Genomic DNA, 17,640 nt, shown 5'->3' with positions numbered 1-17,640 from the left:
AATGAGTTAAGATCACGCCATTGCACTCCAGCCTGGGTGACAGAGTGAGACTCCATCTCAAAAAAAAAAAAAAAGGAATTGAGTCCTCTGTGCTAAGGAAAGACTCCCATTCAAATCCAAAATCATGGGAAGGTTAATGCATTTAAATTAGCTGCTGGTACTTTAGGACACTTCTTTCTGGAAGGTGGCTAAAGGGATGGCTTGCTGAAGCAGGCGCTGAATCTGATGAGGTTCATAGTAGAAAACTGTAGGTAGGAGAGAGCTGAGAAGTCCCACACTGGAGAACTGCCTGAAATCAGAAGGTCTAAAAATATACTTTACAAAGGTACCTTGCTGCTGGATGTGGACTTAGAAGCCAAGAGCCCAAGTGTGGAAGGATAATGACAAATTATTGTAGGAACTGGAAGGGAATTAGAAAAGAATCCAATTCAGTCCCCTCATTTTAGGGATGAGGAGATTGAGGCTTAAGTACCTTGCCCAGGGTCACATGGCATGGCTGGTTAGTGGTGGGGTCAGAGCCCCATTTCCTGTGTGGTACTTTTCCTCTACCTCATGAAGACAAATGACACAATTTTGCCTAAAATGGCACTGCTCTCAGGTTCCAGCACCACGCCAAGTGAACAAGATTGATGGAGTAGTTGAAGCAGTCTATTTGGGAGTAGATAATGCCTGTCCCTGAGGCTGCATAGCCATCCTCTCAGTAATGTTTGAGTAAATGCATCAGTGTGGTCCGTCTCTGCAGAGATTGGCAGAGACCACAAAATAGAGCCCTCGAGTACTGGTATTCCATGGAGGCAGATTGAACTGATTAATAGGACTCAAAGTTCTGGTTGAGGACATTCGCAGAATAATTTGGTTGCTGAACATGTAGTCACAGAGGAAGATAAATATCACAAGTCAAACAGATCCTAAATGGATGGAGAATGTTCCCAGAATGATGTGTGAAGGATGTGTTTGTGGAGGTATCCAGCCACATCATCTCTGCTCTCTCCCGGGGCACATGCTGGGTACTTTCAGTATTAACATTTTAGGATTTGTTCCTGAAAGGTTGACTATTTGGGATTTCTCTTAAAGCATTCAGTTTGCTCATAATGACTGAATAACTGTTGGTCATCTCCCTGATACCAGCTTTGCTCTTATTTTCAAGGAAAGCTTCCAAGGGCAATCCCCACACAGACTTAGCATAAGTTGGCACCAAGAGCAGCCGTATGTCTTAAGTAGGTATTTAGTGAGGTGTATTCAAATACAGAGGTGCATATGAATCACTTGGATATCTTGTCATGATGCAAATTCTAACTTAGTAGGTCTGCGGTAAGGCCCAAGATTCTGCCTTCCAAACAAACACCCAGAGGAAGCCCATGCTGCTGGTCCACAGGCCACACTTTGAGTAGCAAGGCCGAGTTCCAGATTAGCCTTCCTCCTGGTATGGGGGAAGCTGGTGAGGTTCGCTTAGGCAGGGCTTTCTCCACTCCAGTCCTAGAAAAGTGCTTAACCAGGACCTTCCTGGGCCCAGAGGGAAGATTATTGAGCCTATATTAGGTGCTAGCAATGAACATGGATCTTTGCACCTAAGCCACCTTAATCAAATCTGCAATATTTGTGGGTGGGACTGTTTGCTTGCACAAACACCTACACTTGCCCACAATAATTAGGTAATTGAATTGCAAACAGTAATTAGCTGCCTAACTGCCTGCTTGTTCATGCAGGTATCCAATTTGCTTTTGAAATGTGGGCTTATACTGGTGAAAATGGAAGTGCTGTTAAAGACTGCAGACACAATTAAGAAGGCCCATTGAAAACCTGTCCCTGAGTGAGCGGCTGGTGTATACTTCTCCCTGATATATTTTCTTTCCTCCTATTTCAGCTACTCTGATTAAATTTTCTCTGTGACTGAGAGAATCTCAGTTCTATTACGCTACTTAAGAGAAATGAGAGGTGGTATTGGACTTCTGTTTTCCTGTCTTTGGAATAAAATTAAAAACTAAGTGTTGTGCAATAGAGTGACAGCTGGTCTGTGGCTTCCTTAGTGAACTGACAAGCTTGTTTACTTCTTGAGAGCTTGTCTGTCTGCGCAGCCCATCATGAAAACAGGTGAGGGCTTCTGATGCCGTATCTCCCATTACACTGGCATGCATGCTCAAAACTGTGGTCCAACACATGCAGTTCTCTTTTAACCTGTGATCATTTTCATAACAAAGAGAAAAACAGAAACCGTAAACATCTGCTTCTCTGGTGAAGGAAATTTTTGTCCAAGCTTCCCAAGAAGCTTCAGTGAGAATATTAGATTATTTCCCTCACTCTTTAGGAACTGTTATTTTTTTTAAAACCAAGTCTTGCAGTTTCACAGTTTCCTCTTCCTACCTATCTCAAATATGTAATGTCTTGACTCTCCTGTATCCCTGGTTGTGGGTCCCAGAGCACCAGGGCACCAAGCTCTGCTGAGGTCAGTACGTATATCTAATTCACATCACACCCTGGGGCTTTACTCAAACCTTGTAAAGGATGACCTGGAACCTGCTGACCTACAAAACAGAGTTCCACTGAGCTACCTCATCCTTTCTAACAGGTAAAAATCTTGGGAACACACAATTACCTTGAGCAAGGATCAATGGAGAGTTTTTGTTAGCACAATGCCATCTTTGTAAATGATGATGATAACATTCATTTGTTAATTCTGCATGCTGCATGGGTCTTTTAAGTTCTTGTACATGACAATGGTTTTGACTGGATTTTAACATAAGAGCGACATTTTTAGGGAAAAGAGTATCTTGTAAAATCTCCCTCCTCCTCTTTTTTTTTCATAACTGGCACAAAGACCATTGTGTAGTGTCCAACTTTAAAGGATGTCTATACAAGAGGACTTAGAAACATATAAACTCAATCATTGAAATCCATTTAGTTTTAATTTCACTATGAAATGTACTAAAGGGCTGATGGTCAAGGGTGTTACTGGAGCTTGGAGAGGCAGAAATCTGAGGCATCATTAGGGAAAAAGGGAACAAAAATCAAGGCATTTTGATGTTCAGCATATAGGAATACATTAGGATGCAGAAAACTATGTCCTTTTAAAATAATAGGGAAGCAACCTTCATGTAAAGATGATGAAGTATAATATTAATCATCCTGTAACGTAAGTCAGGGATATAATTCTTTTTTTTTTTTTTTTTGAGATGGAGTTTCTCTTTGACGCCCAGGCTGGAGTGCAGTGGCATGATCTTGGCTCACTGCAACCTCTGCCTTCCGGGTTCAAGCAATTTTTCTGCCTCAGCGTCCTGAGCAGCTGGGACTACAGGCATGTGGCACCGTGCCCGCCTAGTTTGTGCATTTTTAGTAGAGACGGGGTTTCACCGTGTTGGCCAGGCTGGTCTCGAACTCCTGACCTCATGATCCACCCACCTCGGCCTCCCAAAATGTTCAGATTACAGGCATGAGCCACCATGCCCAGCCAGGAGTATAATTTTAAGACCTTTTTAAAAGAGTAATCTTCAACAAGCATGTTCCAAGTCTCCTTAATATTGTTCCTCATGTATAAGGGGCTGCAAAAATCCAGAGAGGGATTTCTCAGGGAGTTTACTCTTGCATTGTTTCCTTGAAGTGAAGGGAGTCAGTTTTCCCATCGTGTAAATCTAACCACAAAATTGAACTGGGTCCTTGCTCTCTATCCCCTCTTGGAGTCTGGCCTTCATCATCTCTCTCTGCCAGACCATGGCCATCTCACCAAATTAGTTCACCTCTCATCCTTTTTTTTTTCTTCTTATGCATACTGTTCATACTGTCATCAGAATTATTTCTTTAAAACAAAATTTATCACATTATTCTCAAGGCTTCCTGATGCTCAGAAGATAAAATCTATACCCTAGCATACAAGGCCATTCACATACTCTGCCTCCTATCTCTTTAGGCAGCTCTCTCAGCAGCCCCTGCCTGACCACACACCCAGCACCCTTGTCACATTAAACTTCTCAATATTCCCTGAATGTCATGTCTTCTCACTACACTGTCACTTGGTCCCGTGGATGAGGAATCAGAATGGGGTAGAAACAGGGATCAGTTGTAGGATATGGTCAAAACTCAGAAAGGCAAGAACAGATAATTGGGAGTGATTGTACTTTAATCCTTTCAAAGGTTTATTGAGTAGAAAGAACACTTGTCTAAATAAGTTCAGTGCATAGCAGTCATCCATATCACATTGCTTTATAACCAACATTCAAGGAATTATATTAGCCTCTGGGCTACAGAGCATATGGAAGTCCAGATGGGTGTAGGTTTTTTTTCTCTTTTCATTTTGTTCCACTTGTGCTGACAGTATCAGATTTTCCATCTCCAGAGTCATAGCTTGTACTTGTAAACATAGTGGGTTCAGTGGAGGAGTGAGGGGGAAAGACAGAAATGCGTTTTATGAGGAGAGGACAGAGTTCACCTTCCTTCTTAATGTCTAGCAATAGACAGGTATCCGTGAAGATCAGTTCCTCTCTAGCAGGAAAGAGTTCAGGTTTGGTGCTCTTTAGGAAAGAGTCAGTGTATAACATCTTTAGCTTCATGGGGCTGAACAGATTTTTTGGTTGAGTTAAATTTTCCCTTTAGATAATCTATAATCCAAGAATGAGAACAAAACTTTTGAAAACAGCATCCAGTTTTTCATTTTGCTGCTTATTCCACTCTCTCCACTCTGGCGCTCCACAGATCAGGTCAGGGACCCTTAGCCGTTTAACAATGAGGAATGACCTTCATTTCCACGAAGCTGGGGAGGGAAGGAAGAGAAAGAACAATATCAGAGGATGTCATTATTGAGATTCCACTTGTAGTTGGGTGCTATCTCTAATGACAGTTATATGCTTCCTTCCTGAGAATCCTGGCAAATGAGAAGATAGAGGAATCGTTACTCTAGGGAATCAAACCGTGCAAGTAGACAGACCTTACATTTGCATAGACCACAATAAAGGTACACCTAGACACAATCTGCTTTCAGTCACATGATGGAAATGAGCACACGTTCACTCACCATCTAGGAGGACACTGTGTTTGGATGGCTTTATTGAGAAATGTAATACAATGAATAATGTCAGATATTTCATTAGGGGAAGCAAATATTACTCTGTCTGCACTATGTAAAATATAAAAAGCACCGTGACTTGATGTGCCCTTGCTGCCAGAGGCCATCTTGTGAGGGCTTTTCCCTGATCGGGATACACATGAATCAAACCAAAAGTGAATTCTATCAAGGGAAGGTCATTCATACTCAAGAGTTATCTCCTTCAGCTAGATACAAAAGTGTTGTAACTAGATTGTACAGAGCAGTAGGAAAAAGCAAACAGCCCATGATTTATGATAAGATCAAACTGCCTCTCTCTTAGCTAGAATGGGCAGAAAGTCTGAATCAAATTACTCAGGAAACCCAAAGGTGTGATTTTTGAAATCGTACAACTTATCTCACCTATGACTGTGCTAGCTCTAGAGCTTCTCTAAAGGAGAAGGTACGCTCCTTCGGCAGGTTATAACTGAGTGACTGCTGTGTGTCTGCTACCGTGCTGGGAGCTGGGGGAACCATGTGCACGTGGCAAATCCCTGCCGATGAGAGTTGCAAACAAGAAGGGGTATGATGGCAGCCAACATACTGAGAGATACACTACTCAGATAGCTCCTAATTGTTCTACACCCTGTGCTAGGCAGGGCTTTGAATTATGCAAGTAGATCCATGTTCTAGCTTGAGAGTTCTAAAGTTTTGACACTTATAATCCACACAGCATTGATGTATATAGTGATTTCCTCTCTATTCCCAGGGTAGAAGCGGGAGACTGGAAACCTTATGAGGGACTAGGCTACCTTAGTAGTCCACCTTGTTTTGCTAATTCTTCTTCCATTCAGGCAAATAACAGAGTTGCAGCTTCTACAGCTGAATAAGACAAAGCCTCCGTTCATCTGTTGAGCAGGAAGAATGTGAAAAACTTTAGGAATGAAAGAGTTATTACCATTGAGCCCAACAGATGATTCCCAGTGCTTGCTGGTATGGGCAGAATTGTCTTCCTCTCCCCTCCAATTCATATGTTGACACTCTCATCCACACATTGTGACTATGATAGGGAAAATGAGGGCATCAGGGTGAGCTCTAGCCAATCTGACTGGTATCTTTGTCATAAGAAGAGATTAGGAAACACAGATACACATTAGAAACACAGAGATACAAGGGATGCTCCTGCACAGAGCAAAGCCATGTGAGGACACAGCAAGAAGGTGGCCATCTGCAAGCCAAGGGGAGAGGCCTGGGAGAGATCATTTCCTTATGACCTTCAGAGGAAAGCAACTCTGTTAGCACCTTGATATTGAACTTCTGGCCTCCAGAACTGTGACAGAATTCTGCTGTTTAAGCCATTCAATCTGTGGTATTTTGTTTTGGCAACCCAAGCAAACCAACACATATGCCTTTGCATCTTTCAGCTACTCTGTGGCTCAGTAAATTGATAGACTAACCTCCGAAAGGAGAGGAACCTCACCTTTTCCTAGTTCACATTCAGACAAGGAAAGGAGCTTCGATTATTCTTCTACCACTTTCCATGGCCACCAAATTGGACACCTTATGAATACTCTATTTACTATTTGGTCATCTCTCAAGTCCACAGAGCCTCTATTAACTTTGTGGATTAAGATTCTTTAAGAGTAGAACCCGAAAAGTCTCCCAATATTTGATATTTTAATATTGACATGCTTGAAGAGAGTGCTTAGCAATAAATGACCACTTCGGATCTGTTCTGGCTCAGTGATCCACAAGCATACCTTGAAAGGACTTTGATCTTCTCTAAGGCCTTATAGAAATTCAAAGTGGTTAGTGTTTCTAAGACATTATCTGCGATTTAAATTTTTTTTTCTATTGGATGCAGTTGAAAATCACATAGATAATATTTAATAATCAAGAGATTGACATGTAAATCACCATTGTTTGAAAAAGCTCACTGATGCAAAGATGTAATTTTCTCTCTCCTCCCCAAACCAGTAAGAAAGCAAATAACAATCTTCTTGTAGTCCTGCAGTTAATAGATTGAAAATTTGTGTTTGGAGATTTTAGAAATGCTTTTTTTCTGGAGCTTTCTGGTTGATAAAGTGCTAGATAAAGCAGGCTTTTTACTGCATTCATTTCCTCTGCTTAATGACTAATTGCAGCAAAATAGACATGGCTTCAAAATCATGTCTTTCCTATTTGCATTTTTTTTCTCCTGATTCTTAGATTTAAAATTCCAGTTGTGCTAGAAATCATGATATGTCTAACACTTTTTGAAAATTACATAGATCAAAAGAGAAAGCATGTTCATAAAAAGCTTTGATAGTCTCCTTCTAATAAACCCCCTTTTAGACATTTTTAATTTATACAGAAAAGTAATGTTCAGTTGGGAAATGCTCAGATATTATGCTTTAAAGCCCTAATTTATGTGATCAGCTTGATCCACATGGTGCACATTATCCCTAACTTGTTGGCAAAGGGAAAAATTTAGCTTGATAATATTTTCTACCCTTTGTGAAAAGAAAATATGCTTATTAAGAAACCAGGAAGCCCGTTCTGGGCTGCTCCTAGCACAGGTACCAGCCCAGTGAATGCAGAGCTGTTCTGGGTAGCTTAAGGACACCTTGGCCTGTCTAATTTTCTGTTGCTCTGGTCCCTGAGAGATTACTAATTCCTTTCTTATTTTATAGTCAAATCCAATAGTAATGGACGACAACATCTGTGTTCAATAGGTATATTTTTGCCAGCTTGCATTAAATAATTCATTATGGATGTTTGTAGGCTGAAATTAGCCTTTATTAAATATAGAAGCAGGCATCACCACCATTCCCTGATGAGAGCAATCAACCCCTTTAATGATTTCTCTCTCCAAGTGGAATTATCAGGACTTAAAATTTTTTCTTTTTTTTTTGGCATTTCTTATTTGCCAACTGTTATGGATCAAATCATGTCTCACCCAAAAAATGTTGAAGTCCTAATCTCCAGTACCTGTGAATGTGACTTTATTTGAAAATAGTCTTTACAATGATCAAGTTAAGATGAGGGCGTAGGTTGGGGGCAGTGTAATTCAATATGTTTCAAACCTTATCAAAAGGGGAAATTTGGACGCAGAGACAGACACGCACAGAGGGAAGACAGGGAAAACACTATCTGTAAGCCAAGGAAAGCCTGAGGCCACCGGAAGCTGGGAGAAAGGCATGCAACTGATTATCTCCCACAGGTCACAGAAGTCCTTACTGACACTTTGACTTCAAACTTCTGGTCTCTGAGCTGTGAGACAATAAAATAGCTGTTTAAAGGAGCCACTTTGTGATACTGTGTGACGGCAGCCCCAGGAAAGTAATGCACCAACTGATTAGGCCTACTGTACCGGGGTCAGGGTATTTCCAGTAAGTTGAAGACTTTGTATAGATGACATGGGCTCCCATGTTAAATGACCAACTCATTTAAAATTGCACCCCCAGACACTTTTTTATCTCACTCTATTGCAGTTTTCTCCTCACTTATCATTGTTAATGCACATTCTATATTTTATTTATCTTTTCTTGTCAGCTTTTCCTCTCAACAAAATGTGAGTTCCAGATTGTTCACTGTTTTTGCTTAACTATGTTCCCCAGTAGTAAACAATGTTGATACTCAGATACTCTTTAAACGAATGAGTGAATGAATGGCTTCCTCTTGTCATCATATTTTATTCCACAGAAACCTCAACACCTCTCTTACTTCTAAACACAGTCACTCCACAGAGACCCCTGCAAGGAAAGGAAAAAAAAAAAAAAGAATGAAAAGGGGTTTTGTATAAGATCCTGGGAAATTTACCTAATCTAAGATGTATTTTATTCAAAGTTCCAAGTAGTAGAAGAGTAAGATGATTATTCTTTAGGATAGATCTTTTCATCTTTCGTTTCTATTCATCTCTATTACCTGGGTGTCAGCCCATTTCAAGTCCATGGGATTCTAATAATTTTTGAATAAGCAACGTTTATTTCCTAAAGGATAACACTGCAATTTTGAATGTCCATATTTTATTTAAAATCTCTGATTTTAGATTAACTGCTCATAAAGAAAAACCATGAATTTATAATATGCTTGGGTTCAGATTTTCATCCAGTGTACTTTAGTAGGCACTATGCATGAGTGGACGAATCATTAGCCCCATGTTAAGGTTCTGAGATGGCTTTCATGCCTGTGAAATTACTGTCCCTGGAGAGAATAAGTAATGCTTCATAATAGTGGCCCCCAATGCCCTGGGCATCCTATTGTTTGCATGAGGTTATGATGTCCTAGGCTGGATCTCTTCCTTTGTCTCTTCTAACCTGGAATAGTATGCTCTGGGCTTCCCAAAGGTTTGTTTTTCATTTATTTTAGGATTAGCCAAGTATATAGTTACTACCTAGTTGATGGCCATGTTTTTATGTTGCTGAAATTGAAATTTACAATTTTCTTGTGTGTTCTATTTCCAATCCTAGAGCAAAGCAGAACGATGCTTTGGGATCAAAAAACGTCTTGCTGTGCCTGTGGTCCTGGGGAAATTATATTTAGACTTTTGAGGCCTATGAAAAATAACAATAGCTAACCCTACATAATTATTGTTTAAAGAACAAAATGAATGTAAGATTCTTGAACATGATAGGTGTTCTGCAAATGGCAGAGACTGCTATTTTCCCCTGTAGGCTGGCACATTTGATTCAGTATTTACTTAACCTAAGGACTCCAGACTGCTCAGATTTCAGCAGAAATATTAACAGTGGAGCCTTTCCCCACAGGTGTGGGCAGTGGGGTATGCCTCTGTCCACCTTGTAGATATGGATGTGATTCTGTGCAGAAAATTCAGATTGCAGGTACCAATGGGAGAAGGAGGGATGTGTGTGAGTGCTCAGAAGGAGCCTCGAGAACTCTCTGACAAAGTCCTCCTTAAAGTTCCACTTGGAAAACCTCCCAGTGACCACAACCGTCTTTCTTTGATAGTTGCTACGATTGTCCGAAACCTACTGGGAGATCTGTGAGTCCACTGCTGTATCACTCAAGCAGAAACACGTACTACATCCTTGAGCAACAACCTCACCTGTTTGTCACAAATAACTCACTCCCAATTCCACTGAGGAGGTGTAGATGTTCGTTAAAGCATTTAATGAGCATACAGAGAAAAAGAAAATCAACTTGAAAGATAATTTATGAGCAACCTTCTTCAGTTTGAAAACATGCCAACAAACCTAGCAGAAGCCACTCAGGTTTTTATGGGTTTTTTTTTGTTATTGTTGTTTGTCATTTAGGTATGATAACCACCTGTAGTCATTAACACTTCCTATTTCTAACACAGGGTCTCAAACATCTGCTGCTGCTGCCAAAACGTCCCTCAACACACTTCAACTTTATGTCCCTGAAATGGGAATTTCATATCCCACTGTTAATGCACGTGCCTTCTTTCGCCTGCAGTCTGGTGATTCTCCACTCCAGCTCTGGATTCCTAAAGTAGTTTTCACCCTCCTGTTCATCTTCACAACTGTGCTTTTTTTTTTTTAGGTATTCCCATATGTGTCTTACCTTTCCTGCTGGATTTCAGGCTGACTGAGGGCAAACCTGAAGTCTCCTATGATATTATGTCTCCGTGTGCACGTAGCAGAGTAGGGGCTCAGTAAATGTTTAGTGAATCTATTTCGTATGCAATTCTGTAAACATAATAATAACACAGAGCCAACAGAGACAGTGTAATAAAGGGTGAGGGAAAGGAAATGGAAAAAAAAAATCACTTTGGTTGTTTTTTTTTTCTCACTGAAATGATTTTATAATATATAGTCATGAATTAGGTCCTAAATTCAAGGTTCTAAATTATACCAACACTTTTAAATAGCCAGTCTTATCATAAGGGTTAAAAACTCTATGTTTGTATATGTTAGAGTTTTTTTTTTTCTTCCACCCTGAACATAGGTTCTGAAAATAAAGAAGCTTAGATTGAATTTTCCCTGCAAATGGTTTATCCTGGAAATCCTTTTCTCCTCAGCGCAACTCTGGGTATTAAACGGCTGCTGCAGCTCATCAGTCTCATCTTCAGTAAATTATCCCTGGAGTACACAATATTGAGTCTTGGAGGTTTTAAAGATATTAACATTTTAGTATGATGCTTTTTTTTTTTTTTTACTGGAAAGAAACTGATGTAATTTGACCTTAAAATATGAAATGTGATCTTCCATTCAGCACAAACAGAGGCTCTGTATCTCATGGACCACATTTCCTGTAAATGCCCTATGTGTGTTCTAAAGGATGTATTTTTTTCATGGTCCCTAAGTGAAACTTAAATCGTGTGTGCTCAAAAATGTTGTTTTGCTTTCAAGAATTTCATGATGCTTTAAAAATAATTTTCAAGTATGAGCCATAATGTGAACATAATTTACCATCCAGGTAGCAGTTATTTTGACTAAAGAATAAGTGTTTTCATTTTGTTTAGATACAGGCATATTATTCTTATAAATAGAGAATATTATAGTTGTGTATTTACGATACAAAAAAAGTAAAAGTAGAAAATTAGACATGTAATAAAAGCAAATACACAATTAAGCCCACATAGAGCTGTATGGGATCTTCTGGTAGGCGGGAGTCACTGTCTCGGCCTGGACACTGACGTTCTCCAGGCTTAACACATACAGTTTCTAAATAAAAAATCTGATGAAACCAGGGAAAGAGAAATGTATTGTTTTTCTTAATTAAGACATAAGTGACCAGGTACCATCTGCAAAGTTGAGGACAGTGCTGCCCAAGGTCCCTTTTTAGGCTTTCAAGATACCTCCCTGGCAGGCTTCTTGAGCTCAGAATATTCACATTAATCTGGAAAAGAAAAAGTCTTCCTTTCTTTCATTTTCTTTTTGTTTTGAGATGAAGTTTCACTCTTGTTACTCAGGCTGGAGTGCAATGGCGTGATCTTGGCTCACGGCAACTTCCACCTCCTGGGTTCAAGTGACTCTCTTGTCTCCCACCTCCTGAGTAACTGGGATTACAGGCACGAACCACCATGCCTGGTTAATTCTGTATTTTTAGTAGAATGGGGTTTATCCATGTTGGTCAGGCTGGTCTCGAACTCTCAATCTCAGGTGATCCGCCCACCTCAGCCTCCCAAAGTGCTGGGATTACAGGCATGAGCCACGGCGCCTGGCTGAAGAAATCTTTCCAATGTTGGGTTATTAGAAGCGTAAGATGAAGGAGATGTGTAACATTCCTTTCTTGCAGGCTCAAGTTTCTGGATAATGTCTAGTCTGTGCTCAGGGAGGCAGAAAATAAATGATATAAAGAAATCTTAGTGAACATTTTGTTTCCGAGTTCATTTACCTCATGATTCAGGCCAGGGAATGCATGTGTATGTGAGTGTGTGTGTGTGTATTTATGCATATTGTATGAACGCAGTGTTATGTGTGTGTGGTTTATATGTAGTGTGTATGCAGGTATGTGTGTGGGATTCTGTGGCATGTTTGAGTATGCATGTACATATGTGTGTATGATATGTGTGTGTATGGAGTGAGTGCATATGGTATATGTGTGAGTATATGTGTGGTGTGTATATGTGTGTGGTATATGGATGTATGTAGTGCATATTTGATGTGTATGTAAGTTATATGTATTCATGTGTCTATATTTGGGGTGTCTGTGGTATATGTGTGTTTATGTATTGTGTATGTGTGTGAGTTTTGTGTGTGTGTGTAGTGTTATCTGTAAATATGTTTTTATTGAAAGAAAAGTGGCTCCAGCTTTCATCCCTTCCAATTCATGTTCTTCTTTGCTCCAGGGTTATCTTTCTAAAGCACAAAGCTGAGTTTAGCTTATCCCTGCTACAAAACAAATACAAACCCCAAAACATGGCTCTTCAAAGCCTAGAGAAGACAATTGGTAGCGCTTGTCAGCCTGACGCCAAGATACCTTTCTCAGGCATTGGTTGTCTGGCCCTGCCCCACCCATCCCTCCTGAATTTCCTATCCAGTCTCTGCAGGGGGAGCACTTGCAGGGGTCAGGAGAAGTTAGGAGCAAAGGCTCCGGAGCCAGATCACTTGGGTTCGCTCTGCCGTTTACTAGCTGCTGCTTGTGTTTAGGTTGGTTACTTGATCTCTCTAAGCCTCGTTTTCCTGATTTATACAGTGAGAATGATGATAGTGCTTCCCCTCATTGGAGATGTAAAACTTAGCTATTATATTCCCTGTCTCAGGGACTCATGCATCCACCTCCTTGCATCCTTAAACATGTTAAAATCCTGCCTGGTCCAGCTTAAATGTTGTCATTGAAGTCAACTATAATACTTAAACTAGGGAAGCATTATAAGTTAGTAGTTTAGTGTTTAGGTTAGGATTCAGAGACTCCCAGGGTCAAATCTGGGCTCTGCCCTATATCAGCTCCTTTTTAAAGTGTAACTTTCTTTAAGATGTCAGTGGACCGGAGGTACTGTCAGTTTTAAATGAGCGAATGTAGCTAAGGTAGGCATGTAATGAAGCAGCTCCCTCCAATCTGTATTCCCTTGCATTTTGTTGTCTTCTGAACATGTACATCCAGTTATGTGCTTCGTGTTATCCTGACGTTGGTGCCTGTCTAGATTGCATCAGGTATTTTTCTTTCCCTCCGTTACCTAGCACAGTGCTATGTTCATAATGCATCTTTGAAAAAATAATGAAATAAATAATGAGAATGAAAGAGGAATCAGAAAGTGAATCGTGAGCTTCTAGAGTCAGCCTAAAAGCCGTTACTGTAAGAATATACAACAATATTGATAAGCATTCAAAGAGCTGCCTTTAAAAGTTTCATAGCTCAAAGATACCCTTAAATCTTTAGAAGGCAAAAAAGACTTTTAAGAACTTATTTTAATTTGTTTTCATCCCCCATTTCTTTTGTTGTCATGTGGTGAAGAAGGCTGATTCTCAGGGTCATTGCAAATTGATTTTGTGCTGTGCACTTAAAAGAACTGAAGTAGGTTCTTAGAGTTTTGTTCACTATTATTGCTCCTAAGAATTCTCATTCTGATCATTGATTTAATTTTTTTCTGTTGGTAATAGCTTTTTGAACTACAGTGAAAAATTATTTTAGCAAAAATATTAGCCCGGTGGATAAGTGACATAGGATTTTTTTGGTGTTGTAAATTTTTTGTACAGAAATACCATAACTCATATGATTCTCAAAAATCAAATGCAACAAAAAGGATATATTTCTGGTAGTTAGGTTTTTAAATGCCATTATAAGTCTTTAGATAATTTGGGAAACTTTCATGATCTGTAATGGTAGTCAAATGTAGAAGGTAGGAGGGAATGTGTGTAAAATATCATATTTATCATTTTATTTGTATATTTGTATATCTTAAAGAGGATATTCTTAAAGCTGATATTTCTTTCTTAATTTTTCTCATTGTACTTGAGATGGATTTTCAGGTTGCCTATTCTAACAGTTTATAGCAGAATCCAACAATCATCTTTGTAAATATCAGAACTGGTACCTAAATTCCAGAGGGACCCAATCTTCAGCAGCCTGAGTTAGTAACTGGGAGATTGATTTTATGAATAGGTATTCAAAGTGTTTTTTGCCTTGAGAAAATATAGCCTCTTCCTCTACCTGAGGGTTCTATAAGCCACCACCACCATTTTTTTTTCAGATTCTTCAGCTGTCTTTTTCAGATAGTGTTCTGATGAGATGCTGTGTCCAACCATTCTTCAAAACAGTAATTAATAGAATGCTTGTCCTTTGCTGTGGTGTTAGTCAGCACCTTAGAGAGCAGAGGGTAAACCATAAAGAAGGAAGTGATGAAAAATAAAAGGGGAAATTTCACAAGGTGATATAAAAAATCATTCCAATTATAAGTGGGAGATGCATACAAATGTTCCACTGATGAAATGGCCTTCCTCATGAAGTCAAAATTAAAGAATCCCTGGACCCAAACCCCTTTAAATCCCCCAAACAAGACTCCTGCCACTGCAGGAAGTCAATTATCTCCATGGCAACCAAAACAAATAGTGAATATTGCCTTAGCAGACAAGATGGATAAAAGGTGCATCTAAAATTAATTTATGTCTTGGGATCAGACACTTGAGATGAGAGAACTGGTCCATAAAGTACCCAAGAGAAGCTATTAAAAGAGAAACAAAATAAGTCCCTTGTTGAGTTCCCAAGGGAGCTGTGATTGAAGCATGTAAACCCTGTTTGTGTCTGCCTTTAAGGAGGAAAGTTGTCAATATGTCCCCATTTACATGGCTGCTTTGATGATGGCCCCCTGTAAATCTCAGGCCGCCAAAGAATGTTTAAGAAATGTCTTAAAGAGTGATCTCTTAATCCAACATTTCATATAGTTGGGGACTTTATTATTATTATTATATACATCAATTCTGAGATGCAGAGATGCCCCCAAAGATTAAAGTTCAGAAGATTTTGAGTCTATAAAAATCTGGCATTAAGAATAGGAAGAAAGGAAAAAAAAGATAACACACATAATCACACAGAGTCTTCAGAGCAACCATGGAGCTATAAATTTTTCATTAAGTTTAGAAATTAAAAACACTAATTAAACCACTGTTTGGAAAATAACTCCAAATATTAAAAGGAACTTTTCAGAAGGAAAAAATGCCTCTGCTTTTCTGTGCCTGGAGATGTGGCTTTGAAGTCAGGGGGATTCCGGTGGGGAGCCTGCTTTGTGGAGGAGTCCATTTCTTACCTTTAAATGGGAAGATGGCGGCACATGAAGGCTGAGCAGGATGGAGACCCCAGCTGTTCCTTGTTAGGGCATTTACGGCTTTACCTAACTCAGGCTTCCTCTTTGTAGCAGATTTCACCCCACTTCTCCCCACCCTTCTTTTTCCACGATCACAATTGTTCTCTTTCATGTGCAACCTTCAATCAAGCCATACTCCAGCTGTTTCTTTCTTCCTAGAATCTCTCACCAATTTCCCTTCCTCTGTATCAACTTTCTTACTGCACAACTGGTTGATTATAATTTACTTGGCTATCTTCCACCCACCTCACTCCCATCTTTCCTGTACACTGATTGGATTCACTTCCGCAGATCATTTTAATTTTTCACTCTTTCACTCAAAAACCTAATGATTTCCTGTAGCCTGTAGAATAAAACCCAAATTCCTCTATGTGGCATTTATGGTTCTCCACTGGCTGACCTTATCTGCACTCTAACATATCATTCCTCTAATTCATCATTCCAATCATCACCACTTATCACAAATATCTTACGCTTTCCTGTGTCCCTACTTGTATGATTTTTGTTGCTTTTCTGGACAGCTTCTCCCATAGGCTTATACTTCTTCCTCCCCAACACAACAACACAAGGAGAACCTTGTAATACCTTATGCATCTCTTAAAATCCAACTCAGTTTTACCTCCATGAATACTTACTAATCCTCCGGCCGACAAAAATGTCCACACCCTAATCCCTGCATCCTATGATGTACTACATTACAGGTAACAGGGAGCTTGTAGGTGTAACTATGGTTACGAACCTTAAGAGAAAGAGGTTATCCTGGATTATCTGGGTGGTCCCAATTAGTCACATGAGCCCATAAAAGCAGATAAACTTCTCTTGCTGCAGTCAGAGGAATGTGGCAGAAAAGGAGGCAGGAGAGGTGCAGCAGAAAAGAAGGTTAGAGATTCTAAGTGTGAGAAGAATTTGATGCACAATTACTGGGTTTGAGATTATATATATCTCCGTATGTAGACCTCTAGGACCCGAGGGTGGCCTCCAGCTGACAACCAACAAGAGAATGGATCCTCAGTCTTTGATTGCAAATAACTTAAGTTTTCCAGCAAACTGGATGAACTTGGCAATAGATTATTCCCAAGCCTCTGATAATAACTCAGCCTTGATTTAGCCTTTGTGAAAACTGAAAGAGAGAAACCAGCCAAGCCACTTCAAACTTCTGACCTACAGTACTGTGAGACAACACATTCGTATTGTTTTAAGTCACTAAGCTTGTGGCAAAGTGTTATGACAGCAATAGAAAACTTGTATGATATCCTTATGGTACATTTTATAAAGTGTAGTGATTAAGAGACTGGGATTTGTAGTTTGACTGATTGGGCCTGAATCCGCTTCGGCGTCACAGACTGTATGACCTTTGGCAAGTTACTTAACGTTTTATGTAGTACAGTTTCTTCATCTCTAATAATGACATTTATTTTCATTCATGGTCATTCATAGAATTACAATAATTGCTTAGATGTTACATATAAAGCATTAGCTGGCATATGCTGGCATGCAGTAATGCTTTCCTTTATGGTTATTTGTATTTATGATGCAAGTGGTGGATTAAAAATGGTCATGAACTCTTCCTAGCTCTTTCCATGAGGAGATGATACCTATTTCCCCAACACTTGGATCTGGGCTAGTCTTTGACTTTCATTGACACCTAGAACCTGATAGATTGGGAGAGAAGAAGAAAATGGTGGATAGGAGGCAGGACTAACTTGCAGCTCCCACTAGGAGGGACGGAGCAGTGTGTGGAGACCCATATAGTGAACTTTTTGTCTAAAGACTGCCACAGGAGCATACCAGGAAAGCTGAGAGAATCCACAGACCATTTGAAGGAAGTGGATTGCCACTGCAGGCTCCGTGAGACAGCTGAGGAACTGTGAGTGTGCTTGCTCTCTCAGCTGGGAGGCTTGTAGCCTGAGGCAAATGCTCA

The sequence above is a fragment of the Aotus nancymaae genome, unplaced genomic scaffold (assembly GCF_030222135.1).
Source record: "Aotus nancymaae isolate 86718 unplaced genomic scaffold, 86718_ANA_hifiasm-v0.15.2.pri h1tg000009l, whole genome shotgun sequence".
Lineage (NCBI taxonomy): Eukaryota > Metazoa > Chordata > Mammalia > Primates > Aotidae > Aotus > Aotus nancymaae.
The sequence above is the reverse complement of the archived record's forward strand: the minus strand, read 5'-3'. Positions refer to the sequence as shown.